The sequence below is a fragment of the Nomascus leucogenys genome, chromosome 14, assembly GCF_006542625.1.
Source record: "Nomascus leucogenys isolate Asia chromosome 14, Asia_NLE_v1, whole genome shotgun sequence".
Lineage (NCBI taxonomy): Eukaryota > Metazoa > Chordata > Mammalia > Primates > Hylobatidae > Nomascus > Nomascus leucogenys.
The window spans coordinates 12,294,484-12,307,252 of NC_044394.1; the positions used below are offsets into that span (position 1 = coordinate 12,294,484).

The 12,769-nt window shown below is 38.8% G+C and overlaps 1 protein-coding gene and 1 pseudogene across 1 annotated transcript in view; one reads left to right on the forward strand and one right to left on the reverse strand.

The window, feature by feature from the left end:
* Positions 1-12,769, reverse strand: part of FBXO11 (F-box protein 11) — a 100,708-nt gene that overhangs the window by 68,962 nt on the left and 18,977 nt on the right. The window lies entirely within an intron of this gene.
* LOC100581577 lies at positions 9,311-10,268 on the forward strand (annotated as a pseudogene).

Consider the following 12,769-nt stretch of genomic DNA (forward strand, 5'->3'; position numbering starts at 1 on the left):
TCAACTTACCACATTTTCATCCCTTTACATTTAACCTGTGTCCCTCTGCTTTGAGTATAACTATTGTAAGGGCAGCCGGCTTGTTTTTAAAATACATAACTTTAAAGCCAGGCCCGATGGCTCGCGCCTGTAATCCCAGCCCTTTGGGAGGCTGAGGCGGGTGGATCACGAGGTCAAGCATTCAAGACCAGCCTGGCCAACATAGTGAAACCCCGTCTCTACTAAAAAGACAAAAAATTAGCCAGCTATGGTGGCGGGCACTTGTAATTCCAGCTACTTGGGAGGCTAAGGCAGGAGAATCACTTGAACCTGGGGGGCGGAGGTTGCAGTGAGCAGTGATTGCGCCACTGCACTCCAGCCCGGACGTTAGTGCGAGACTCCGCCTCAAAAATAAATAAATACATAATAAATAAAATATATAACTTTAAAATATACATTAATCCACTGTAATTATATTTCTATTTTGTCATGTTACATTTATTCTGATTTTCCTTTACTTCCTACTCCCCGTTTTCCTCTCATGCTTTAACCCTCAACATACCATTTACTACCTGGGTCCAAAGGATACCTCAAAAATTTTTTTAGGTTATTTTACAAATAATTTACAGAGACAGTGCAAGACAACTTTTAAAATAAATTTTAATAGGAACTTAAATACAGCAAACACCTCTTTGTACTAAGTAAGTTTAACACACAAACACCGTACAAAATTAAAAAAAAAAAAAAAAAAAAACCATTTTGAGACAGAGTCTTGCTCTGTTGCCCAGGATGCACTGCAGTGGTGTAATCTCAGCTCGCTGCAACCTCCAACTCCTGGGTTGAAGCAATTCTCATGCCTCAGCCTCCTGAGTAGCTGGGACTACAGGCATGCATCACCATGCTCAGCTAATTTTTGTATTTTTAGTAGAGATGGGATTTCACCATGTTGGCCAGCCTGGTCTCTAACTCCTGACCTCAAGCGATCCACCCGCCTCAGCCTCCCAAAGTGCTAGGATTATAGGCATGTGCCACTGTGCCTGGCCACATACAAAATTTAAAAAACATTGTCTCAGGACTTTTTTTTTTTTTTTTTTTTTTTAAAGCAAAAAGGGATGGTTCAGGTTCATGTTGTGAAATATTCCTGTTAAATGACTAACTGGATAAAAATACCGTATTTTCTTTCTGTCAAAACATCTTGTGCATTCAATTCTTAAGTCTGAGAAAATTTATACAGGATATGATCATCTCAAGAATCACAGTCTGAGACTTCATTTATATGCTCAATTTCACTATCATTATTGGCGTATAGAACAGCAATATCTACTGTAACTTTCCACAACGATGAAAATGTTCCGTATCTGTGCAGTCCAACATGGCAGCCAGCCACCGTGAAGTGAGAATAATTGTAAGTTGTATTTTTCTCCTACATAACCCCTTAAAAGTGTGATGAGGAATGGAATTTTAAATTTTATTAATTTTAATTAATTTAAATATACATAGTCACATGTGGCAAGTGGCTACCATATTGGACAACTTAGGTCTAGAGTGCCATTTCTCTTCGCGTTATCTTGTAATTCGTGTGTCTCCTAAATTTTCTTATACCTTTTTGAAGTAGGATGTAGTATTTGAGCAATGCAGTGAAAAAACTGAAAAATGACTATTACATCTTCCATCTTCCTTCTAGGAGATTCTATCATTCTTTTTCGTCTTTTTTTTTTAGCATAGTATAAATAATTGATAAGTAATGATAAAATTCCTATAGTAGTAAAATATTTCAATATATAGGAAAAGCCAAGATTATTAAGATCTCATAATGGATGTTAGGTTTATAAAAAAGGGTCTAATGGACTCATATGGTAACTGTAAGATAGAATAATTTTTTAAAATAAATTTTCTCTTTGTTCTTTGGTAGATCTCTAAGAATACAAGTCATAAAATATCTACCCTTCTAAATAGTTAGCACTGCTCAAAAATGAAAATCAAAAATGAAAATTATTCCAACTGACCCTGATGGTATACCAAGGGTTTAGCTTTCTTCATTCTCTTATTTTCATTCCTTTAGTTCTGCTGGTCTGGAAGACATCTATTTTATTTCTATTCCTTTTGTGGTTACTCAAGTTAAAAAAGAAAAGCAGCAGCAGCAGCAAACATGTATAGAGTAGTACTAATCAGTGGCTTTGTATGTATTTCACTTAATCCTCCCCACAACAACTATGAGAAGGTATTATTGTCATCCCCATTTATACATAAGGAAATTTAGGCGCAAGAAGGTGAAATAACTCCTTAATGTCACACAGCTAGTAAGAAATAAGCTGGTCTTTCATTCACGTAGTCTGGCTGCAGAGCCACAAAATAGCTATTTAGTTTTGGTAAAATACCCTGAAGTTGGTCAGTGTCTCTTTTTGTGCTACTTTTTGGGAACAAAGCAAGAATAGTAGCATTCCTGACTCAACGAACTCTATTTTCCAACTTTCTTGTTATTGTCTAAAGTTTTGACTCTACTTTAAAAAATTACATATTTGCAATCAACTCAACCTGATTTATCAACATATTTTGCCAATTCTTTGTTTGCCACTGTATTCTTTTTTGCAATTCCTCCTTCTCCCTAGTTTACTATTCTTGCTGAAGTACAATCTTTGGTTCTCGCATCAAGCTTCTGAAAGTGAGGAGCTCTCCATTTTGTGTATTTCCTCACTTTGGGCCTCATTCTTGCTGACAGATAATAGTTTAAATGAGTATAGAATCAAGGTCAAGTTATATTCCTTATATATTCTGAGGAAAGAAGATCCTATCTTCTGGAAGACACTGTTTTGGTAAATATGTTGTTAATTTAACTAACATTTTGCTGTAGGGACTGTGGCATTTTTCATTTTGAAAAGCTTTTATGTTTTATGATCTGCAATTTCACTTTTGAGCATCTAGAAGATTTTAAAAATTTATCCTGGTAAGCAATTGTTCAGCAGTGTGCTATTTCAATATGAAAACTTAGTTCAATATGAAACCTTAAATTCTGGAAACCTTTTAATCATTATCTCATTGAATACTGTTTCTCTACTACTCTGTCTAATCTCTCCTAAAATTTCTTTTGAATATTGAACTTAGGTTTGAATCTCTCAATCTAAATTCAATGTTTTCTTCCACTTCTCTCTTACTACATTCTGGGTGAATTCCTTAATACTATTTTCCAAATCACTGTTTCATTGACCATGTTCAGTCTAGTACACATCTAATGACATCTTACTTAATATAGGGTTTTTGACAGGGTCTTGCTCTGTTGCCCTGGCTGTAGTGCAATCATGGCTCACTGCAGCCTCGACCTCCTGGGCTTAAGCGATCCTCCCACCTCAGCCTCCTGAGTAGCATAGGACCATAGGTGTGCAGCACCACACCCAGCTAATTTTTCTATTTTTTGTAGAGATGAGGTTTTGCTATGTTGTCCACACTGGTAATTTTGGTTCTTCTATGGCAATTATTCCTTCCTTTACCTCCCCTGAGGATTTTAAACATACACTTTAAAATTGTTCTATTATTTACACTTACAGACTAAGGATTCACTTGAATATCAATTATTCCCACTCCTGCAAAAAAGAAAACATACTATAAATACTGTTTCATGATTCCCATTTTTTCCCACTAAGCAACAAAACTTAGGAGGTATTTCTGTGTCAGTATACAGAAAACACTCTCTTCTTTCTGATGAAGAAGGTGTTGACTTGGTTATTTTAGGTTTAGTTTTTCTTCTATATTTTCGAATTTGTTTGGCAGGTTCATTATAACTCTAAGTTGCATGGTGTGTGTGTATCTTTGTGTGCTTACCTCACCCTAATGATTTTTCATTTTCTCCATCTCTCACTCAAACCTCCCACCTCAGAATAAGGTTTTTTGTTTCGTTTCGTTTCTGAGATGGAGTCTCGCTTTGTCCCCCAGTCTGGAATGCAGTGGTGCAATCTTGGCTCACTGCAACCTCCGACTCCCAAGTTCAAGCGATTCTCCTGCTTCAGCCTCCCAAGTAGCTGGGATTACAGGCACGTGCCAACACGCCCGGCTAATTTTTATATTTTTAGTAGAGATGGGGTTTCACCATGTTGGGCAGGCTGGTCTCAAACTCCTGACCTCATCATCCGCCTGCCTCGGCCTCCCAAAGTGCTGGGACTACAGGCGTGAGCCACCGCACCCAGCCCAGAATGAGGTCTTATAATTGCTACAGATGTCTCCTCCTGAAGATCCAGTCCCTAAGTCATGGGCAGGTAGGCCCAGCTTTTACCCAGGAGGCTGTCACGGCTTCCTTCCAGCACTCTGGACCTGCAATTTATGTAAGCCATATCCCTAAGCAACAGTCATACATTCTTTTTGTTTTTTCCTGATTCAGCCCTTTAGTTTCTGGGGTAATAAAAACAGGCTGTTCATCTCCCTGCTCCAATCTGTCTACCAATATACAGTAAAGTATGGTCTCTATTCTGCAGATGACCTCTCAGAAGCATCTTCCTGCTTGCAAAACAGATTTTGATAGATTCATGTATTTAGTCTCTATTTAACACCTTGCTTTTTGTTCTTTTTTTTTTTCTTTTTTTAAGACAAGAGTCTCACTCTGTCACCCAGGCTGGAGTGCAGTGGCACGATCTCAGCTCACTGCAACCTCTGCCTCTGGGTTCAAGCGATTCTCCTGCCTCAGCCTCTCGAGTAGCTGGGATTACAGGCACCCGCCACTATGCCCGGCTAATTTTTGTATTTTTAGTAGAGATGGGGTTTCACCATGTTGGCCAGGTTGGTCTTGAACTCCTGACCTCGAACTCCTCGATCCACCCACCTCGGCCTCCCAAAGTGCTGGGATTACAGGTGTGAGCCACTGCATCCAACTTTTTTTTTTTTTTTAAAGGGATGAAAGTTCTCAGCCAGGTGCGGTGGCTCATGCCTGTAATCCCAGCATTCTGGGAGAGAGAGGCAGGCAGATCACCTGAGGTCAGGAGTTCGAGACCAGCCTGGCCAACATGGTGAAACCCCATACCTACTAAAAATACAGAAATTAGCCCGGCGTGGTGGGGTGCCTGTAATCCCGGCTACTGGAGAGGCTGAGGCAGGAGAATCACTTGAACTGGGGAGGCGGACATTGTAGTGAGCTGAGATCACGCCACTGCACTCCAAGTGAAACTCTGTCTCAAAAAAAACAAAACAAAACAAAACAAAGCCTCCCTCCCAATCTTTCTATGTATTCAGTTCCTCTCCCCTTTCTCCAGATAACGCATTTAAGACTTCCTTGTCCATCCTTTCCAAGTTTGTTAGTGTAAAAAAACGTATGAATATAAATTATGCAGCCCCAGAATTTTGCCTTTTTCTTACAGCTGCATGGTATTCCATTATGTGGTTTTTCCATAATTTCTTTGACTAATCCCCCACTGATGGACATATGGATTGTTTCTCACCTTCTGCTATTACAAACCATAGTACAAAATAATCTGACACATGTATTATGTGGTAAGTACAAGATAAATTACAGAAAATTCAACCTGCTGGGTAAATACATTTTTACTCTGACAGATATTGACCAATTGCCTTCCACAGGGATTATCTCAATTTGTATTCTCAATAGCAGTGTATGAGCAGCTTTTCCCCCAAAGCTTCACAACCAACAGAGTATGTTGCCCAACTTTTGTTTTTGCCTAATAAGGGAACTATAATCATTGTAGTTTTAATTTCTCTTACTGTGAATGAGATACTGGCCTCATTAGCTTAAAAGCCACTTATATTTAATTTTCTGTGAATTATCAATTCATATCTTTGCTCAGTTTTTATGGGGTTGCAAGATCTTTTTCTTATCGAGTTTCCAAGTACTTACTGTATGCATATCAGGAAGGCTACCCTTTGTCTATGATTAAAATTACCAATAAGTTTTGCTAATTCCTAACTATAAATAAGTTTTGGCTGCAAAGTAAGTTTTACTAGTTTTGCTGAAATTCTATATCCACTGAACAATTCCCTTTTCCTCCTTCCCCTAGCTACCACCATTCTACTTTGTTTCTAAGGGTTTGACTACTTTAGATATCTCATATAAGTGGGGTCATGCAGTATTTGTCTTTTTGTGACTGGCTTTCACTTAGTGTAATATCCTCAAGGTTCATCTATGGTTGTATCACACAACAAAATTTCCTTTTTAAAGTTTGAATAGTATTTCATTGTATGTATATACATTTTCTTTATCCATTCAGAGAATGCTTTTTTTTTGGAGATGGGGTCTCACTCTGTCACCCAGGTTGGAGTGTAGCGGTGCAATCTCAGTTTACTGCAACCTCCACCTTCTAGGCTCGAGAGATTCTCCCACCTCAGCCTCCGGAGTTGCTGGGACCACAGGCACATGCCATCATATCCAGCTAATTTTTTTGTATTTTTGGTAGAGTCGGGGTTTTGCCATGCTGCCAGGCTGGTCTCAAACGCCTTGGCTCAGGCAATCTACCCAACTTGGCCTCCCAGAGTGCCCTGAGAGTGCTTTAATGTAATAGAATTTATAATTTATTTCATGACTTCTGGGTTGAGTCAGTACAAAAGGTCTTCCCCATACTAAAATTATAAAAAGACTTCTACTTTTAGTATTTTCATGGCTTTATTTTATTCATTGATCCGTTTGGTATTTATGTGAAAAACATCCAATTTCATTTTTTCAGTTTTCCTGGCTTTTCTTTGTTTACTTTTCCTTATGAACTTTGGAATCAGAACATCCAGTGTTTTAATTTATAAAATTAAAAAACATTGTGTTGTTTCATTTGTTGAAGCTTGTTTGGCGTCTTTCACATAAACATTTCCTGCTATGAATGTATTTCCATTTCTCCTTGTATTTTTGGTAATTTCTGCTTCACCAAGGTTGCTATGTTATCTGACATATTGCTATTCACAACTATTAAATTTTCATTGTATCCTTTAAGAAATAAGTGCCACTCTTTACTGTTTTTTAGTATGAACTCCACCTGGTATGTTAAAATCATGACACTCCTAAATTATTTTCATTTGCATTTATATCTTATACCTTTTCTCTATCTTTTAAAATACCAATCTTTCACAATCACTGCCTTAGGTGTGTACCCTGTACAAACCACAGAGTGGGTTTTGCCTTGAATCTAAACTAAAAATATTTTCCTTCTAAAGGTGAGTTAAGCAGATTAATATCTTTTGTTAAGAAAGGCACGTTTGGGCCAGGCGTGGTGACTCACACCTGTAATCCCAGCACTTTGGGAGGCTGAGGTGGGCGGATCACAAAGTCAGGAGTTCAAGTCAAGCCTGGCCAACATGGTGAAACCCGTCTCTACTAAAAATACAAAAATTAGCCGGGCGTGGTGTCGGGTGCCTGCAGTCCCAGCTACTTGGGAGGCTGACGCAGTAGAATCACCTGAACCCGGGAGTCGGAGGTTGCAGTAAGCCAAGACTGCGCCACTGCACTCCAGCCTGGGTGACACAACGAGACTCTGTCTCAAAAAAAGAAAGAAAGAAAGAAAGAGAGAGAGAGAGAAAGACGAAAGAAACAAACAGAAAGAGAAAGAAAGAAAGAAAGAAAGAAAGAGAGAGAGAGAGAGAGAGAGAGAGAAGGAAGGAAGGAAGGAAGGAAGGAAGGAAGGAAGGAAGGAAGGAAGGAAGGAAGGAGGGAAGGAAGGAAGGGAAAAGAAAAAAAAGAAAGGCATGTTTGGTCTTAGGGCTGTCTTGTTATGTATGTGGTTATATATGAATATGTTTTCACTAAATGATGTTTTATTTTTAATGGGTTTGTAGTTCTTTCAATATTTAGGAAGGTTTATAGCTTTGTTCTAATGTTTACCTTTATAAATTCTATCTCTTTAGACAATACCTATTAGTTCCTCAATATGAGTAATGTTAAAATTAGCATGCTTCCTCTCCCACTACCCGATTTAATCAATAGTATTGAAACTAATAGCATTATCTTTAGTGTTTTAGTTTTATTTTAATGTTTAAAATGCTGAGTATGTTTATATTTCTATTATTTGATCTGTGATGTTTAAACATCTTTTTCAATACCAGTTATTACCATAGGGCAATTCCTTCTCTCAAATTTTATTAGTTTGATCATTTGTATATCATCAGGGTACATACAATGTTAACATTATATTCTGCTGTTATGATCTCCACATTTTAGTCTTTTTTTTTTTGAGACAGAGTCTCGCTCTATCACCCAGGCTGGAGTGCAGTGGCATGCATAATCTCTCACTGTAACCATCTACCTCCCAGGTTCAAGTGATTCTCATGCCTCAGCCTCCCAAATAGCTGGGACTACAGGTGTGTACCACCATGCCCAGCTAATTTTTATATTTTTGGTAGAGACAGGGTTTCACCATGTTGGCCAGGCTGGTCTTGAACTCCTGGCCTCAAGTGATCTGCCTATTTTGGCCTCCCAAAGTGCTGGGATTACAGATGAGAGTCACCACGCCCAGCCCACATTTTAGTCTTTATGTCTATATATAAATTCACTGCTTACACAACAATCATTTCCCCACGTCTATCAGCTGAAGTTTATACTCTAGTACTTTCCTCAAGAAGGGCTCACATAAACAATATTCTCTGAGTACTATTTGTTCCTTAAGAACAATGTGACTGGATATAAAATCTTTAGCTCGCACTTTACTTTCTTATCTTATAAATGTTGTTCGACTGGGGTTGAATGTTGTGGAGAATTCTAAGGCCAGCCAGATTTCAATGTCTTATAAACAACTTGGAGTGGGGTAGTTAGGAAGGTTTCTGGCTATTGAAAGGAATCTTTAAGATCTTTCTGGTCAGTTCTCCCTGCCACAGATGCCCTTTCAATATGTAAGTTTCATCTCAGTTAGTTTTTCTTCAATTGTGTTTTTAACCACTTGTTCTATTGTCATGTTTTGGTTTTCTTCTATAGGGGTTTCAATTCTAAGTTTGTTGGATCTACTGTATTTTCCAAAACTTAAAAAAATAAAATCTTTATGTCCATTTTTTAAAATCTTTGTGTCTCTTACTATGTTTTCCTTGCGGCTAGTCTGCTTCTTGTGCTCCTTCTTATTTCATCTGTATTTCTGTACTATTTTTTGAGACAGGGTCTCCCCTCTGTTGCCCAGGCTCAAGTGCAGTGGTGCAATTTTGGCTTACTGCAACCTCCGCCTGCTTGGCTCAAGCCATCTTCCCACCTCAGACTCCCAAGTAGTTGGGACTACAGACGTAAGCCACTACACCCGGCTAATTTTGTACTTTTTTTAGAGACAGGGTTTTGCCATGTTGTCTAGGCTGGTCTCAAACTCCTGAGCTCAAGCGATCTCCCTGTCTCAGCCTCCCAAAGTGCTGGGATTACAGGTGTGAGCCCCCATGCCCAGCTGTTTGCTTTCTTCTACTTCTTTCCCAAGTTCCCTCAACTCACATTTTATCTCCTCCTGTTGCCCTGCCATCTCTTTTCTGAGTTCTTACCATTCCTGCGTTGTAATCTTCTTTTGTAGAACTATTTACAAGCTTTACTCAAGTCTAAAAAATAGATGGTGAAATGGTGGGTCACAATTTTCATCTGTTCTGTAGCAACGCTTCACTAATGACTGGAAGTTTTGCTGCCATATCAGCTTCTTTTGTATTTTGCATAACAAGAATAAACTGAATTTTCCTGAAGCACCTATTTACATAAATTCCTGGGAGTGGGAAGGGAAGGAAATACAGGCTTCACAGTCCAAAGACTCCCTACTCCTTTGATGCTATAAATAATAAAGAGAGTGTGTGCTCTTCTGCTGCTCTGCGACCAGTGCCCTGTGCATTGCCTTCTCCTGTATTCCCTAATCTAACTCATCTCTTTCTTTCACTCAACCTCAGAGCCGCCAGCAAAATGCAGATTTTTGTAAAAAAAACCCTTATGGGGAAGACCATCACCCTCAAGATTGAACCCTTGGATACAACAGAAAATGTAAAGGCCAAGATCCAGGATAAGGAAGAAATTAGTCTGGATTGGTAAAGACTGATGTTTGATGGCAAGCAACTGGAAGATGAACGTACTTTACCTAACTACAACATTCATAAGGAGTCTACTCTTCATCTTGTGTTGAGACTTTGTGGTGATATTAAGGAAGAAGTCTTATACAACTCCCAAAAAGAATAAGCACAAGAGAAAGAAGGTTAAGTTGGCTGTCCTTAAATACCATAAAGTGGATGAGAATGGTAAAATTAGACGCCTTAGTCGGGAGTGCCCTTCAGATGAATGTGGTGCTGGAGTGTCTACAGCAAGCCACTTTGACAGATATTATTGTGGCAAATGTCTGGCTTATTGCTTCAACAAACCAGAAGACAAGTAATTGTACATGAATTAATAAATTTTTTGGCTGGGCGCGGTGGCTCACGCCTGTAATCCCAGCACTTTGGGAGGCCGAGGTGGGTGGATCACCTGAGGTCAGGAGTTCAAGACCAGCCTGGCCAACATGGTGAAACCCCATCGCTACTAAAAATAAAAAAGTTAGCCGGGCTTGTGATGCACACCTATAATCCCAGCTACTTGGGAGGCTGAGGCAGCAGAATCACTTGAACCCAGGAGGCACAGGTTTCAGTGAGCCGAGATTGTGCCATTGCACTCTAGCCTGGGTGACAGAGCAAGACTCCGTCTCAAAAAATAAATAAATAAAATTTTTTTAAAAATACAGAGAAAAGCTGGTTCCTGTACATGTGGCTCTGTGTGCACATGTGTACAGCTCTACTTTCTCTTTTCTGAATATAATCAGGTACTTCGCCACCAACTCCCATCATTACAAACAAGAGATTTACCTTTTGAACTTCAACATGAACCCCTTACTGTCAGTAAGTATATTTAAACTAATAGCTTCTGTCCCTTTCAGATGTTTTTGATAGCCCTCAAATAACATAATCTGGAGTTTACATATGTCTTTCAGTTCACTGAAAACAGAGGTTGATGCATTTTTCCTCTTTATGATTTCTAGAGAAGATGCAGATTTATGCATCTACATTCATTCTAAAAGTATGATTATTAATTGTGTGTATGTTTATCATTGCCGTCTTTGAAGAGACACAGAATCTCAATACTGAAACTCACAGCACCATCCTGATGGCTATTCCTTACAGTGTAACTTCAGGTATTTTTGAAGTATTTTTTAAAAGGTTTTACATGGGAGATGATTATTGATGCATTCTAATATAGTAATTAAAACTTCATTCTGGCTGTTTAATCAGAAAAAACATGGATTCTAATCCTAAGGTTGCCAATTACTAACTCTTGTGAATTAAATTCAGTAAAGAGAAGTTTACTGTAAAACAGGTTCTTGTTACGCATAATATATTAATTATACATCATTTCTATTGTGCATCATAAGTCCATATACTGATATCAGACATCTATTAATGAGGAAATACATTCTGGTAAGAATATAGAAACTTCATTACCAAACAGTATTATAAAGAAAGCATTCAGGATAGTGAACAAGATGAGCTTACTACATAAAACATTATCAAATAAATATTAACTGGTAATTCTTCATCAAGCATAAATGGGCCTAACAACAACTGTAAATGACAGCAAACACCTGAGGCTGGGATATGGAAAAGCTATCAAGAAGACATAAGACATATAAAAGGAAGTGATCAAATACTGAAGTCAAGCAGCCACTGAGTTCACAATTTTACTACGGCGTCAAAAAAAAAGAAAATTGCAGTAGAATGGCATATGGCTCACTCAAGAACAATGTGTAAGCCAGGTCTTGTGGCTCACATCTGTAATCCCAGCACTTTGGGAGGCCGAGGTGAGTAAATCATTGAGGTCAGGAGTTCAAGACTAGTCTGGCCAACATGGCAAACCCTGTCTCTACCAAGGGTGTAGTTTATGCCTGTAATCCCAGCTACTCGGGAGGCTGAGGCACAAGAAACTCTTGAACCCAGGAGGCGGAGACTGCAGTGAGCCGAGCTCACACCACTGCACTCCAGCCTGGGCAACAGAGGGAGACTCAGTCTTTAAAAAAAAAAAAGAACAATGTGTAGATGAGTTTGTCTAAGGAAGAATCTTGTAAAAGAAAAACAGACAAAGCATAGAAGACTTGGAAAAGATTGTTCCACAAGTGGTAGAGTAAAGCCTTGAAGACAAGAGAGTGCCTAGTTCCTTTTCCCCCCACCAAAAAAATGCCAATGTAAAGTGAACCGAGAGACGAAAAGAGTATGACAACAGAGTAAAAATTGTCCTGGTAAATCTTCTATGGCCTTTGGCCCATTCTCTCTAAGAATATCCTTTTTCTCCTCCTTTCCTCTATCTGTGGCATACTCATTCCTCAAGGTATAGTTTAAGTACCCCCACTATCTCTGAACAGTCCTTCCAAATCATTTCAGCCCTAACACTAGTTGCCTCTTTATTCTCAAGTATCTCACGTATTCATTCATTCAATACTTAACCTCATGCATTAATGATGGGATTATAAATTATGCAACCTTTTTTTTTTTGAAAACAAATTTGGCAACATTTACCGAACTTTAAAATGCAAATATCCCTCCAAATTATCAAAATGTATACATTAAACATGGGCATTTTAAAATATATTAATTTTAACTCAATAAAGCTTAACAACAGAAAAACCCTTTGACCCAATAACCCACTTTTAAAAAGTGAACCTTTCACCAGGCACAGTGCCTCACACTGTAATCCCAGCACTTTGGGAGGCCGAGGCGGGCAGATCACAAGGTCAGGAGTTCAAGACCAGCCTGAACAACATGGTGAAACCCCCGTCTCTACTAAAAATACAAAAATTAGCAGGGCATGGTGGCGTGTGCCTGTAATCCCAGCTACTCAGGAGGCTGAGGCAGG